This window comes from Pholcus phalangioides, unplaced genomic scaffold (genome assembly GCF_987345545.1).
Source record: "Pholcus phalangioides strain wild (caught in Gottingen) unplaced genomic scaffold, Ppha-v1.0 ptg000015l_1, whole genome shotgun sequence".
Lineage (NCBI taxonomy): Eukaryota > Metazoa > Arthropoda > Arachnida > Araneae > Pholcidae > Pholcus > Pholcus phalangioides.
In genome coordinates, this window is record NW_028301608.1 from 108,867,231 (window position 1) to 108,884,188 (window position 16,958).

Genomic DNA, 16,958 nt, shown 5'->3' on the forward strand with positions numbered 1-16,958 from the left:
TAGCATAGTTTACCAAAGTTTTTGTTCTATTGCCCCATTCTTCAGAGGAAATTTTTCTCTCAACCCCCCCTCCCCCTCCAACTCAAGCTAATCCATAGGATCCTATGCAGCTAATACCCCCCCCCCCGGATCGAGTGACTTCTATACACAGGTGTACATTAGGGAAGGGAGGTCAAGCGCGGGTTGTAAATTAAAAAGGAAATTGTAAAGGAAAAAAAGGAAATTTTAACCCATTAGCTGCCACGATCTCCATTTGGGGATTTTGGAATTTTACGTGCTTTACGTTTACACCTTTTTGTACATATATATATAACTTTACTCGGCCAAAAATTTCGAAAAAAGGTGGCGAATTCGAGGGAAGAGTGGTCAAGAAAATTAGACTAAAAGGGGACAAGGGTGGCAAAATTCGTGTAGCGCCCATAGGCGGCAAAACCATAAATGCGTTTCTGGCTGTGATATTCTTCCAATTGATGAGGATATTATAGTGTGCGTGTGCAATAGTTTGATTAATTTGTTAAACGCACCAATTACTAAATAGTATTTTAGGCTTAAAGCACGATTGATAATCGTCGAGATACATTCATTTCTCATCCCAGGCACATTGACATAATTTTGGAGTCGAACTTTCAGTGTGTAGAAAACAAATTATTAACGTATTGCCTGAGGTTTTCATGGCAGGCGTTCCATGAGTTGCAAGCGGATCCCGAGCGATTAGGCCATGGTCTAAGACACGGGTCTCCAACGCATGGTCCGAGGAGCTTTTTTGTCGTGGTCCGCAGTCATTTCCAGAAAATGGTTGAAAACATTGAAAAATGACGATTAATCAAAAAATTAATGAAAAAAATAAATAAATTGGGAATTGATGAAAGAAATAATTCCAGAATTGATGAAAATTCAGAACGAAATAATTTAAAAATTTTTACGTGCGTATAACCTCAGAAGATGCCTACTACAGATGTGGTCGAAACGTCAGGATGAAAATGAATTAGACCAGTGGTTCCCAACCGGTTCTCCGCGGAGCCCTTGGGGCTCCTTGTGCACTCTCCGGGGGTTCCGCGGCCGCTGGAGGAAAATAAAAAAACAGTAAAATTAAAAAAAATATATATATATAAATATTTTCAAATAGTGAAAATAAATCAGTAACTTTGATGAATAATTAAGAAATGGGCCTACGGGGCTCCACCATAGAATTCTTTTACTAAAAAGGGCTCCGCGAGTCAAAAAAGGTCGAGAACCGCTGCCTTAGACCGTGGCCTGATAGCTCGGGAAAACGTTTGCAACTCGTGGAACAAATTACTTTTACAAATCAATGTATTAGTTAATAAACTTTAAATATTAATGAGCTTTTAAAATTGAATCTATTATTAAAAGTCTCTAAATTTATTTGAATTGCTCATATATTTACGATGACCGAATCCCGGAATGGAACACGCTAATTTACTCTTTCTCAGGATTGAGGAAAAACCCGGGAAACGTTAATCTCTAGACACCACTGATCATATCACAGCGTATTTAACGTCAAATGGTAAACTGGTGGTCCAGAAAATTGGTCTGTGAAAAGTCACCGATAACAATTCACCGCCGGAAAATTCATCGCTAGGAAAATTCGCAGTCCAACAATTCACAGAATGGGAAATTCATCGCTGGCATAATTAATTCACCGACCTCAGTCAGTCAATAAATGAGAGTGTGAGTGAGCGAATGAATGAGTGAAACCGACCTGTCACTAAACCTAGCTCGCTCTCGCTCACTCACCAAGTCACTCAGCCAGTAACTCGGTAAAGCACTCCATCACTCACTGGGTCACTGTCTCTGTCATTGATATATTCACCAAGTCACTGACTCACAATACTACTCGATCACTCTCTCAGTAGACCGGCCACTTATTTGATCTCCAGGCCCCTCATTTACTCCCTAGGTCACTCACTTACTCAGTAGGTTGCTCACTTACTTTCTAGGTCAGTCACTAACTCACCAGGTCACTCACTTTGTCATTAATTCACTCACCTCATTCTATCAACGCATTAGGTTGCTCATTGTATCACTAGGTTGCTCATTCTATCATCAACTCACCAGGTTTCTCACTCTGTTACACACTCAATCACCTGCTCACTTACTCTGTCATTTGCTCATTCACCAACACTAACCACACTATCACCCACTAATTACTGTATCATTACTGACTCACTCGGTCATTCCTCGCTCACTGACTCGTGGCGAACTGTTGTCGGGGAATTTTTCGTCGATGAATTGTTGGTCGGTGAATTTTTCGCAAACAAATAAAGACTTACCTTCCACGTCTTTGTCGTCTCTACTTTTTTACACGATTGAAGAACACAGATTGCATTGCTTTCTTCTCCTTGGGCGAGATTTGTCCAAATCCATCGAAAATATTACAGGTCTGTATTAATGCATGGAACCATCTCGACATGCCTCGGCGGTCCTCATGATTTTTAAACTGGATCACGTAGTTTGTGTGTTCTGACACCTCCAGAGTGTGGTAGGGAATGGCTATCAGAGGATCACACTTGGGGCTTCCACGATGCTGCTGGGATGAGTGACTGGCGGCATAAACACCGGATATTCTGGGTTTCAGACGATAGCTGAACGAAAATCTATCAAATCCACGATCACTTAATAAACTGATCATTCATAAATCTAAGTGGAATACTCTCTGAAAACAAGGCTGACTTGGATTCCAGATTATTCGGTCGAAAACTTGGTCGTAACATTGACGCTCCAGTTTTAAAGGAGGAGGTCCGAACTTTTTTCACGTCCTCACACGCGAGAAGCGTCGCTTGTAATAGTGCAGTGAAAGGAACGAACGTGTTAACACGGCGGAGTGAATTCAACAGCTCGTTGTATTGTTTTGCTTATCGCTCGCTAATCCGGTCTCATGAATGGGTGCTACAGGTGTGATGTTGTGTTGACATTATTTTTTTGTTATGCCTGTGACGATAAGATAAGGCTCTGAAGGGTGGGTGTACGGGCACGAGTTTCGAAATTTTCTCGGAAACGAGCCAAAAGTTAGTCTGAAATTCATGTTTTAAGAAGTGGTTTTATTTATTTTTTTAAACAAAAAAAAGAGATCGAACTTTTTTACTGTTTACGTATAAATTTGTACAATTTTTTACGATGGCTGTGCTTTAGGGTTTACGGAAACTTTGCCCCCCGACATTTGCCCTTGGGATGTTTCGTCTCCGATACTTTTCTCCCCCCTCCCCCAGAAATTTCGCCCCATGACATTTCACCCCGGATATTTTGCCTGCCCTGACCATCTGAGCGACCAAGTGAGTGATCGCATGAGTGACCTTTTGAGTGATAAAGTTAGTTGGACATTTGCCCCTGACATTTCGTCTGACTGACCGTATGAGTGTCCAAGTAAGTGACTGTATTAGTGACCAAGTAAGTCACTGTATGAGAGACCAAGTAAGTCACTGTATGAGAGACCAAGTAAGTCACTGTATGAGAGACCAAGTAAGTCACTGTATGAGTGACCAAATTATTTGCCTTCCATTTGCACCAAGTAAGTGACTGTATTAGTGACCACGTATGTAACTGTGTGAGTGGTTAAGTATGTAACTGTGTGAGTGGTTAAGTATGTAACTGTGTGAGTGGTTAAGTATGTAACTGTGTGAGTGGTTAAATACGTAACTGTATGAGTGGTTAAGTATGTTACTGTGTGAGTGGTTAAGTATGTGACTGTATGAGTGACCAAGTAAGTCACTGTATGAGTGACCAAGTAAGTCACTGTATGAGTGACAAAGTGAGTGACCAAGTGCATGAGCAACCAAGTGAGTTGAACATTCAGCCCTGGATTTTTGACACCCATGTATAAATATTGTGTGAGTTATGTCCTTCACTCACTCATACAGTTAAAACTCAAATACTCATACGATTAATCTCTTGGTCATTCATACGGTCACTCACTCGGTCATACAATCAATCGCACACTCACTTGGTCACTCATTCAGCCACTCGATCGATCATACAGTCAATCGCACACTCACTTGGTCACTCATTCAGCCACTCGATCGATCATACAGTCAATCGCACACTCACTTGATAATCCTTCATTCAGTCACTCACGCACTCATCCACTTATATGGTCACTCACACAGTCATTCATACGGTCAGGGTAGACGAAATGCCAGAAGCGAAATTTCCGGGGGTGAAATGTATCAGGCACGAACTTCCCAGTGGCGAAAATCCCGGATCCCGTCCTTTAGAGCAGTGATAATAATAATAATCAACCAGATATCCGTATGTTGAAACATTATAAAATACGAAAAAATTCAAAGAGAGAACTTTGAATATACGAAGGGGATGGAAAATCATTTGCTCCATGTGCTCTGCGTCTGCTAACGCTGGTATCGACCTAATCCTGAAAACCAAAAAAAAAACGTCATTTTTCGCATGAAATCAATTTAATTTTCAAAACGTTGCAGTTACCGTAAGCTATAATTTAAACAGTAGACGGAGAAAGTGCGATCAACGTTTTTAACCAGTTTTCGGACACTGGCCTGGTGTAGCCACACCTATCATACCCCCCCCCCCCGTCCCTGAGCGCCTCTGGTCAATTCAGTAGAACACTAAAATAACTTGCCATGATTGTTTGTCGTGCATTTGTGGTGTAAAAAAATAAAATGGGCCCCAAGATCACAGAGCCCCTCTCAACTCCTGCATAGCCTCGGTGAGCCAAAAGGTCACCTAATGACCTCTTGTAACAGTGATTTGGCAGTTGTGCAATGCATTCCAATGCATGAGCAAGATATGTTATAAGGAAAAACAAACTTCTAATTTTTATCAGCTTCTCTCATCTCCCGGCTTTTAGATATATTTTTCCTTTCTTCCATTAATTATAAATGCGTTTTTTTAGTGCCTATTCTAAGCACTTTCAGTGCTTCTTTGTCTGCCTATTTTGGCCATTTTTAGTGCCTAAACTTCCGGGCTAAATATATCCTATATAACAAGTTTCATCAAATTACTTCCATCACAATGGGCGCTACGTACGTCTGAGTAGTGTCAGTATATTTATAACCAACCTGTATATAGAACTTTTTCCAATCTTTGGAAACTATTTCATGCTGAATATCCTCGCGTAAACAAACACCTTCTCTCTCACAGTCAAAAATTCACGCAAAAGATACAAGCCTTTTTTTGAAAAGACCTTCGCAATTCCGGAATCCACACTCCTTGAAACACACATCCTCACAGAAAATAATACCTCCCCATCCAATTTTTTTTTGTCCAAGTCTGTCAATGAAAACTTACTGTATATGTCAGAATATTTCCGTGAACGGCTGGCTGTAGGCAAGAACGGAATACAGATGATGTCTTATAGACAACATTACCATACAAAAAGGATAAAAAAAAAAAAAAATACATAGAAACGATTCGGCCATTTTTCAAACCCTACAGGCATCATGTCCATGACGTCCAGCAATAGAATTCCCCCCCCCCCCCACTCCAATAGGAAAAGAACAGCATATACCGTACAGTATTTACATTTCATGCAAAAAGACCAAAAAAAAAACAAGAAAACTATAACATAGATTTCCCGGATGTAGTTTAAGCTTCTTCCTGGAATGCATATAAATTCGGGAGTAAGGGACTATCTCTATCCAAGCAAACAGTAATAAGACAGGGAAAAGTATTTTTTTTATGCAGTTTCCTGGAATAAATACAGTATAAAAGATCTTTTTCAGTGACAAATTGAACTGCTTTTGTGATCGGAGGAAACTTCTCTGTAAAGCAAATGTTAAATTGAAGAATTTGAAATGGTAAAAAAGGAGAGGGAGTCTCGGAGAAAAGGATTACCAATGAGGAGAATGAAATGCTTTAAATTGAGTATATAGAGGAACCTCGTTTATACGACGTTCAAGAGGGCGGATCAAAACGTCGTATAAATGCGTAAGTCGCACAACTGAGACCTCTTACAAAACTGTTGTAGGCTATATAATAGATACGCTAGGAGTTTTGACGTGAATACATTCTTCGTGTGCTAACCTTTGCGTGGTAGATACTGACATAATGAAATCGGTATCATTGGATTTGTCTCAGAAATCCCTAACATACATTTGGCGTCCATTTGCGTTGCAAACTTCTCGAGATGTAGCGTAAAACAATTCCGTTACGAATGCGGGCCGCGTGTGTGGTGTCCAGACCGGAAGACGTATTAATATCCTTTTTTTCTTTCTTTCAAACAGTGTTCAAGTCCGGTCTATCGCCATGGGCAATTTACTACAGAGGGAGTTATGCCAGAAGTGTGAGTGTATGTACCTAACAGTCTGAGTGCATTATAGCATTGCGTCTGATTTTCAGTGCTGCTATCTACATTTCGTGAGCAAAGTGTGATGACTGAAAATTTGTACCGTTGTAGGCCTGTTGCTCTCGCTCTCTGCGGCGAGACTTTTTAATAGAGAGATGGGCTCGCATTCCCGCCTCGAAGTTGGGAACCACAGAAAAGCAACTTCAACTGACCACCACTATGGAAACGGTGGGGTTCGAACCCGGCAATTCCTTTACTATGACCACTCGACCACCACAGCGGCTCGCAATAAAATCCGTAGGGTATCATCGGATTTGTCTTTAAAATATCTAACAGACGAAACCATTGTTTTTTATTTGCGTTGCGATATAGAGTAAAACAATATCGTTACTACTTCCGGCCGCGGGTCTGATGCCAAGTGGGGAAGAGGTGTTGAATCCAGAATAGTGTAATCCGATTTGTGTAAAAAATGTCTATCAAACGACACCATGAGCTATTATTTTCGTTGCGAACCTCTCGAGACTTGTAGGGTAAAGCAATTTCGTTACGAAAGCGGGCCGCGAGCCTGGCCGGGAGAGGTTTTAAAACTAAGGTGGTAAATCATTGGATTTGTCTTAACACGATCTACTCATACACATACACCCTGATAATATTGTGAATACTTCCTTAGATATGAGCGTTTAAATTATTTCGTTACGCAACTTATTGTAAATGCACCGAGTTTACCATCAAAAAATGACCTTCCCAACCCAAGACACATACAAAATCTTATAGAATTGAATGTATTTAATTGCATCTTCAATTCTGTTATTAAAAAAAATCATTTCATTCACATACTTCAAGGGGGGAAAAACAAAAATAAATTGAATTTTAAAATCGTATTTCTAATTGCTCGAAGAAATAAGTTTAGCAATACATTGCCTTTGTTTAGGAAAAATTCTCATATTGCACACTTTTATCTTTTTTTTTGGCATCAGGTGATCAGCTCCAACAGAATTTTAAATTAAGGACGGGAGCTGTTAATTTAAAATTCTTGTAGAATTCTTCAAAATTTTCTAGTTTATCTTTTTTAGAAAAAGCACCTTTCATTTGCTCGGCATTACGAACGGTGGATTTGATACACTCAGCACAAGCAAAGCACCAGATTGAAAGAAAATTCCACTGGAAATGATCGAAAGAACTGATACAGTGTAAGAATACAAAAGCCATGGAAGGAAAAATTTCCCCGGATGGATCATACTGATATCTTGGAAACACATGAGGGTCGCGTTATTTATTAGGGGGGAAAAATGCCCAAAACGAGGAGGCTGAAGAAAGATGCTCATAAAAAAATATGTATCTCAAATACATCTAAATTATATTAAAAATGCAGCAACTCAATGATAGTAATAAAAAACCAATTATGATAAAGTATGATAATTATGATAACCAATTATGATAAATACACTGCCAATCTATATAAATAAAATTGATTTTATGTCTGTGTGTGTATATGTTCTCTATAAAAATCTACAATTTTAGATCGATCGTCACCAAATTTTGCATATATACCAAATTTGACCCAACTTGAACGATAGGCTACTTTAAAAGTTCGTCAGAGCAGGGCAAATATGCCCCAAATGGGCAAAAAATGTCGGGCAACAATGGTTTCTGAACGTTTACTTTGGTCACCGTAGTTCCCTAGCAATGCGTTTCAGACGTATATATGCCTTTAAAACGGTTTGCCACTTTTTCAATAGTCGTCAGAATCATCATCAGCATCACTTTGAGGGACAGGCAAAGAATGATCCCCGTAGAAATCAGTGTTAAAATTGCCGATTTTAACTGTAGAAATGCGGGAATTTAGTGGGGGTTTCCTGCCATATCAATAAATTTAAAAATTGTATAGAATTCTCGATTTTTGAAATATCCAGTACGCTTAGAGATACGAAGTCCAAAAAATTAAATATAAAGTAATTAGCCAGACTTACTTTTGAGTTGGATATCCATGCAATAACATTGATGTCAACTCTATTTATATCTTCTCAAGTATAAAAATTAATGTCTCCGTATTGTCTTTTAATATTCAACTGCATAAATTAATGTAGTTTAGGATGTTTTAAAATTAATTATGGGTCCGTAAAGTACATCGAAGTAATTCCGTAGCTTTTTAAGCATTTGTTGAAGCAGAAATAGGCAGATGGATAATTTGAAGTTCAAGGGGGGAATCAAAATACCTGGCACCCCTTAAAAAAGGGTAAAAAAAATTCATTTCTACGTTTCTTGTACTATAGATTTTTGTACTTTCATACTACGACTTGTAGTCTACAAATGCTCATAATGGAGATTTTCCCACCCTCTAGGGAATAGCGCTGAAAACACTGGGGAGAAAAACTCTGAAAGAACATATGGCCGTCTTTCAAACAATTAAAACCCGTTTCTTTGGGGTTCGCCATGTCTGTTTATATTCTCAGACACAAGAAATAAACACTACTTTCACCACACACCAACTCCGACCATATTACTATATTTATACTACTACTACTACTACTTAACCTTACATATACCTCGTACAAATCCCTCTATGAAATTTCTAACGAACTGGAACATGCGGGAATGTGCGTGCACGTGTTGTGAACCTAACGTGAAGATTGTTTCTGTGTATTACTTGTTATGTGTAGTGCTGTCATCTGCCATCGATTCTTCTAACTGTGAGGGAAGCGTAATGATTTAGTATTTGAACCTTTTCTGTGTGTGTGCAGGCCTGTGGCGGGACTTTTTAACGGGGAGATCGGCTCGCATTTGCACCTTAAAGTTTGAACCACTTAACCACATGCCGTTCACAGACACCGGAACCTCGAGGCTGAGATCATTGGAACCCCTAGACACTGGAACCTATGGCTGAGATCATTTGAGGCCCCCTCCCCCCAATAAATTTTCTGAGGGGGCTGTGTGAGCTAGCCCCTTCAATAATTTTTGAAAAAACAATGTAATGCACCCCCCCCCCCCCATCTGCGTATGCGACCAACAACTTTCAGCCCTCCCAATGTTTTCTTCACGTTGTCGAATCTGTTGCCGTTGACAAGTTCGGTTGAAAATAGAAGTGCCATCTATATCGTTGGTCGCATCAATCTCGTTGGGGAAAATACCTTGTTATCTGTGGTTTTTCTCCGGATCGAACCTGGGACGTGACTGCAACATTCACGGTGGTAGAGGAGCTTCTTACCACTACGCCTCTCGGACGATACAAGAAGAAAACAAATCGCTCAAGTGCCCACTCTAAATCTCTAAATGGCCATCAGTCGTACATTTTAGTATATGTCAACGATCACCCTGAAGGCTATGACTTTCTACGATGAAAATATTGCAAGGAGAACTATTTAAGCAACGCGTTTTCACTATCTACAAAAATTGCGTGTATTTGATGGATGTAAATGACTTTTTTAAAAAAAAAGATTAGGAGTTATAAATGGAAACGTCGAATAATTGAGGTTTGTGTCAATAAACGAATTACCACATTTTAACGCGCATGAGGAGCCCTCTGATTTTTTGGGCATAAAATACATGAAGAAAAGTTGAAAAGATATACAGTAAAACCCCGATGAGTCGTCACTCACGTTATAGAAAAATTATAACGGCTGGCTTAAGCGGAGCGACGACTTAAGCGAAGTGCCGCCAGTTCCATTGTGCAATATTGTGAAAATCGTATAAATTCAAAGAAAGAGAAAAAAAAACGGAATTTTTGTTAGCTTTTTTGAGTTTTTAGTTTATTTAACTTATTTTATGGTAAAATGCATTGGTACACACGTGATTTATGCTGGTTATTTTCAGTTTAGATAAATCAAACCACAATTCTTAAAATAGTTAGCCTTTCTCTACACAACAGTATGTTTTGCACATTAATTTTACATATACGCGTTATTTAATTCCAGTGATTTGAATTCTTCATTAGTAGTTCATGGTACGAGGTGATTTCGGATAAAGGACTCACATTTGACTTGGGGGGGGGGGGGTGGAAAGCAGGCATCAGAAGTCCTCAACATGTGGAAAAATGTTTGGTTCTTCAACAAAGATATTTTATTTAAATTTGAAGCTTCAGATTGATGGGGTCCATGTGAAAAGCACGTCCAGCTCGAATGATCCTCTAATGTTTCAGTGACCTTTTTTTTAGTTGGCAAATTGACTTCTTCAGCGTAACTTTCGTTAATTGAACTGTTTCAATTTAGCACCTAAGGCTTTTATGGTCACTTTTGAACATATGTCAAATCAGCTCTTTCTTTAAAGGGGGCCATAAGAATAATATTTTCCTCTCTCTCTCAAACTTTTTCATAGTGACGATCTAACCGAAATTAGCGACGGGTAAACGAGAGTTTATGAACATTGTTACCTATGGAAGCTGGAAGTGATCGAAGAAAAACGACGACATAACCGAAGTAACGACTTAACGAGGTTTTACTGTATCTATAATACTATACATATATATATAAGAAACCCCCCCTCCGGTTTTTGAGACCCAATTTTTGGCGAAATGTGTTCCTCATACACGTTTAAAATACGGTATTTTAACATTAAAATACCTAGGAACCAATTGTGAACGAAGCCAAACGTCGTAGAAATGTGAAAGTCGGGTAACTGAGTGACGTATAAACGATGTTCCACCGTGTACAAAATGGCATAGATAGGAGGATACTGGTGCTGTGATGCTGCTGGACGGAAAAATCCAATAGGAAAAGCTTGGGGTCCTTTTTGTTCCAGGGCGAATTGTTTTGAGAGAAAAGACGTAGGAGGAGATGCGGATTAAAATTCCAAAAGAGACGCTCCGCATTTCCCCGAGGCGTCCGTTTTTGAATAATTCAGAGATGGCTTTTGAATTTTAGATTTTCAAAGTATGCCAGTTATTGCCGGTGATGATAAAAGAGGATTCGAAATGGATGGGGTAATTATATATTCCGCCGGGACGCTAATAGAATGGAGGTTATTTGCTTTGAGATATGAATGCCTATTTGGAAATGAGCTCTAGGAGAACTTGTAGTAATACAAATACAAAGGTCACAACAGGAAAACTGCCAAACAAAATAGATGAAAAAAAAGTATAAAAGTGCTGGTTGTAAATAGTGATCATATCACTTATTCCCGAGAGATCACAATGATCTGTCCAGGGAATTTTTTTTTTGTTAGTGTTAGTACACATCCACGCCCGAACCGAGATTCCAACCCAGACCTGCACAGGGAGAGGCTGTCAGACCAGACACGACACAGGCTCTGCCCCTTCCGGGATGTAAGCTTTTTAACCCGTGTGGGTTTTGTCGTGCTGGGGAGAGCCGGGGATGCCGGGCCGGGACACCCGCCGGTGAATCACCAGAAAGCACCCCTTCCCGGCACCCCCGACCCTCTGTTTAAGTCCTAGCTGCAAGCGCGAAGCCTGCTTTTAGAGTGTCCTTAAGGGGTTGAGGCAGCAGCCCCTCCCCCACCCCAGGCAGCCGGCCCCGGGGATGGGCCCATAAACCCGAGCGACGGCCGGGGGGGGGGGCTTCCACCCATACCCCTGAGACCCGATCCCAAAAATCCCCTGGGTGTTTTCTTTATCTTGAGAATATTTACTAACTAACTAAGAGTGTGATGGCTCGGTCCATATCTTAAGAATATTTACAGCTGGTCACTTATGATGCGTTGCTTCGTGGCCGTCCACGCGACGAATTGCCTCCACGGGGCGCGGCTTTCGTATTTACAACGTTCTGCCACGCGACAGATTCCCGTATGAGGGAGCGGTTGGTGTTTTCTGTCTGCGAAACAGGGAGAGGCTAGCTCCCTAACCACTGGACTACCAGGAGGCGATGCTTGCCAAATATATTTAAAAATCTAACTATAAAAATGCAATTTTCATCAAAAAAACTTTTCTAAAGCTTTTTAGTCATGATAATTCCTTATTTCACGAACTGTGGCGTGAGGCGCTGAAGTAGAGGCATTAGTAGCTTTTCTCTTAACTTCAGCTAACGGCCCCTAGATGGGACCCTAGAGAGAGAGATAGATGGCTTTTTTCTCAGCCCAATATATGTCAAGGAAGACAGATACAGTCGAAGCTAGATGTGACAACCCCTTTCTTCCCGTCGAAAAACAGACGTTATATCGGGAGCTCCGTTGTATCGGAAGAAAAATATATATCGACGTTCATAGATAGTCGTTCTACGAAAACATTTGGGACTTATCCCACCGGTCGTTGTAATGAAATGGTCGCTATAACGTGGGGTCGTTATATAAATAGCGTCGACTGTATTTTCTGGATATTATGCCGAAGTAAACTCGGAAAGAAAAGTCATCTGGTCTCCACAGGCACTGGAGCCTAGGTCCTCTTACAAAACAAGTAAGCATGCTATCATCTACATTACTGGAGACACGACCCTGCCGTCTCTATTTCACGCACTGTGGAAAAAAACTGTGAAAAATATGTTCCTTTGATATCTTTTTTTGGGCTGAGAAAAAAGCCCTCCAACTCTCGCTACCGGCCCACCTGAGAAGGGGGGGGGGGGCATTTGCTGAATTTGAGGCTGCTACTTCTATTTCAGCGCCTGTCAAGCCAGTGCGCGAAATAAGGAAGTCAGGGTCGTGTTTCCAGTGGTGTAGACGGTAGCATGCTTTCCCGGTTTACAAAAGAGGCAGGGTTCGAATCCCAATGTAGATCAGGAGACTTTTCTTTCGGAGTTTATATACCTCGTCATAACATCCAGAAAATATCAATTTATCCCTTGATATATTGGGCTGAGGAAAAATCCCTCTATCTCTCTTTTACTGAACTACAGGGTGGGCAAAAAGTCCGTAGAAACTTTAAAAATTCATAAAAGCCGGAAAAATAACCGAAATAAAAAAACTGTTTGGAGGGCATCGCTAGGTCACGGGAATTTTTTTTACAGGAAAAAACCCCTAAAAACAGCCGAGAGGTGGCGCTGACGTACACAAGTCAAAGAAAAGATACGCAAATAACGAACAGAATGCCTCCAAACCGTTTTATTACGATCATTAATAAGTGTATGTACATGCATGTGTAAGTGTTAATAAGTGTTCCACATGACCACCACCACAGTGGATGACACATTGCAGGCGAGTCACAAATCCAGCAACGGCAGAGTGCAGCAGGTCCACATACACGGTTTACAATGATGAACTGGTTGCGGATTAGGAGCGCAAGTTCTTATAACCGTCTCATTTGCATATTTCCACCGAAGTCACTCACTCGTACCAGCGTCACCTATCGGCTGTTTGAGTTATTTTTTCCTGTCTTAAAAAAAATTCCCGTGACCTAGTGATGCTAACCCTGCAAACCGTGTTTTATTTTGGTTATTTTTCCGGTTTTTATGAACTTTTAAAGTTTCTACGAACTTTTTGCCCACCCTGTACTACTTTTAACTAGGGCCGCAACTAGATGCTTGGTCGGCTGGATCAAGCACGCATTTCGGCTCCCTTTTAATATTGAAGGAGTGGTTAAAAGGTGAAATATGCGCCTCCTTTGGCTCGGCGCCCGGGAACTACACCCGCATGCTCCCATTTAGTTAGATAATTTTTTAATTCGAATATCTTAGCGAACATTACACTTAGAAACATGGAATGGAATCTTTTCTGCTGGCCTCAGGAGATACAGGGCAACAATTTTCTAATGGGAAGTTAGAGGACGAAGGGACCATATAAAAATTTGGATTTTTATTTTTATTTTGCTACACACTGTATTTTCACTCCCAAAACTGGTACAGGGTAATTTTTGAACTACTTTTGATCATTTTTTAAATTAGAATCATACCTCTGCGACGGACGGTTGATGAGATAAGAGGCAGCATTAGCACTTACGGGACACCCTGTATACTCCGCGCGTGAAAGAGGAATGATGTTCACCAGCTGTTCCGATTTTCTCGGATTTATTCCGGATTTTTATGGTACCCACGACGCGTTTTTTTTTTCTGCCCCGGACAGGAAAGGATTTCGGATCGATCTTTTCTTTGCTACGTACGAATTTCTATTTATCGGACGAGAATTTCCTATTCTTTCCTGTTCTCAAATAAGATGTAACTTATCATTCGGATCCCGACTGGCTTTGACCGGGAAAACGTCGTATTCGACGTGTCACTTCCAGTCGAATTCTCGGTGTCTTGTCACAAGACATTCCCCCGGACAATCCAGAAAAGACATTTTTCGATCATTACTTGTGATAGACAAATACACCGAAATGCCATTGAATTGGGAAGGGGGATAAAGTCATGAGTGGTCTCCACCTCTAATGTGCCACGAGCCGCTTGAGCAGAGGCGGATTTATGGTTTTGCCGCAATTTTCTCTCTCTCTCATGGTGTTATAACCCGTACTCCCGTAAATACGCCTGTCTCTTCGTCACTCTTTTTTTGTCACTCACATGCTTGCGTACTCCCTTGGTCACGCCCATGCTCACTCATTCTCTAGGTCACTCATTTGGTCATTCACATGCTTGCAGCTTGCACACGCTCTAGGTTATTGTTTCTCAACCGCCAGGCCGTTGCCCTTTACCGAGTCCTGACATCATTCCCACAGTGAATGAGAGAAAGAGAGAGAGAGTGACTGGCCGTTCCGTTTTCCCTCCCTTCACTTTCTTCATTCGTGTGCTTGACCGAGCCTTGTGCACTTACAAAAATAAAATGGAACAGGGCCGCAGGTTTCCAAAGGTTGAGAACCACTGCTCCAGGTCACTCACTCTTTTGGTCATTCACATGCTTGCCCACGTTCACTTACCTTGGTCCTCGCTCTCTAAATCACTCTTTTGTTCATTCACATGCTTGTACTTGCTCTAAATCACTATTTTGTTCATTCACATGCTTGCATTTGCTCTAGGTCACTCTTTTGGTCATTCACATGCTTGCACTTGCTCTAGGTCACTCTTTTGGTCATTCACATGCTTGCACTTGCTCTAGGTCACTCTTTTGGTCATTCACATGCTTGCACACGCTCATTTACTTGGGGTCCATGCTCTCTAAATCACTCTTTTGGTCATTCTCATGCTTGCAAATCCTCTAGGTCACTCTTTTGCTCACTGACGTGCTTTGCACAGTCTTCTGTTCTCTCTCATGCTTGCAAACTCTCTAGGTCACTCGTTCCGTCACTCACTGACCTGGTTCCTCACTAGGCAGAGGTGGATTTATGGTTTTGACGCCCTTCTGTCATTCTACTAATTTTCAAGGGCACTCATTTCTCGAATTTGCAGCAGAAACACCAAACCTAGAACAGGCCCATGTACCCAATTGATTCGTTATGTAAACTGTTGTTTTACCTATACACAAAATGTGCACCATAATTTTGAATGATGAATGTTAATTACTGTCTAAGAGACCATGAAGTAGTAAATACAAAATTATTATGTTTCCGTCCAGGCAGAAGTTTTTAATGACTACTCTACTTGTTGAACCCTCAAACTAAGCAAAAAAGAAAAATTAATAAACTAAGTAATACACATACACCCCCCCCCCCCACAAATATCTTGAAAAATGATACAATTTCTGCTTTGGCAGAATCATGAATTGCAATCTACTGTACATTTGCATTATTTGGCAATATATATAGCGATGATTCCCTCCTCAATTAAAATCAATTACACGAATTTTGTTGACAGGATTTGTGTGTGGTAAAAAAAATAGGAAAAGTAAGACAGAAACTTAGAGAAAATCGAACAAAACCTAGAAAGCAGTGCCGTCTTAACGCATGGGCCCACCTGGGCACGGCCCGGAGGCCTCAAGAGAAGGGGGGAGGGTGGCTCACAATAATGAGAATTAGTTGAAATTTTTCAGAATTTGCTAGGTTGGCGACTCATAAAAATCCCTTGGCCTGGAGGCCCATGACGCTCTTAAGACGGCCTTAGTAGTAAGTAGGACAAAAGAAGGACATTTGACCAAAAAGTAGGAAAAGTAAGACAAGTGGGAGCTCTGGTACCGACCTGCGGCATAGTTCTAGAGCACTTAATTAAGTGGCCCGCGATAAGTTTTCAAACTAATAAAGTGGCCCGCACTGTTGTAAAGATTGGCCGGCCACCCCCCTGCTTTATACCGCGACCATTGCGTCTCTATTATGCCGTCAATACATTTTGGACGTCATCACGTGTGCGAACGACCAACCCAGATATAAATTTACGTCCAAGCATTTGGCAATTAATGTCAGCTCGTTCTACAGCGTGCATGAATTCGGCAGTTACGCAGAGAGCGATGAAAAGCAATAAATATAATTTCTTCTTTCGGAAGTTTCCGGTTGCTGAGATCAATTAAATGAATTGCATTGTGTGGTATGTATATATATATTCGTATGCACTGACGGCATTAGGGCAAAGATGGCGGCCGGCGTACGTGCATGAATGCCGCGTGTGCATTAGAGAACATTATTTGACTTAGTTAAACGGTTTTTTCGTGAATGAGTTGCGTGTTTTCTTGGCCCTGCCTTCGAGATCGCGTGCGACATTTTTATTCGCACGCGACGATCTTAATTTGCCTTCCACCCTTTTCGGCTCCCCATCTATGCAAAAGCTTTCCAAGAATTTCGAAGAAGTTTGAGAACTTACTTTTGATTAGACCTTGTACAGACTGACTTCTGGTGATTTTTTGATTAGATAAAATTTACGTATTAGAAAATTGGCCTATAAAAGCACTTTCTTCTTATACTAATCAGTAGGGCTAGGATGACAGAATACGCGCCATAAAAAATGCATTTATC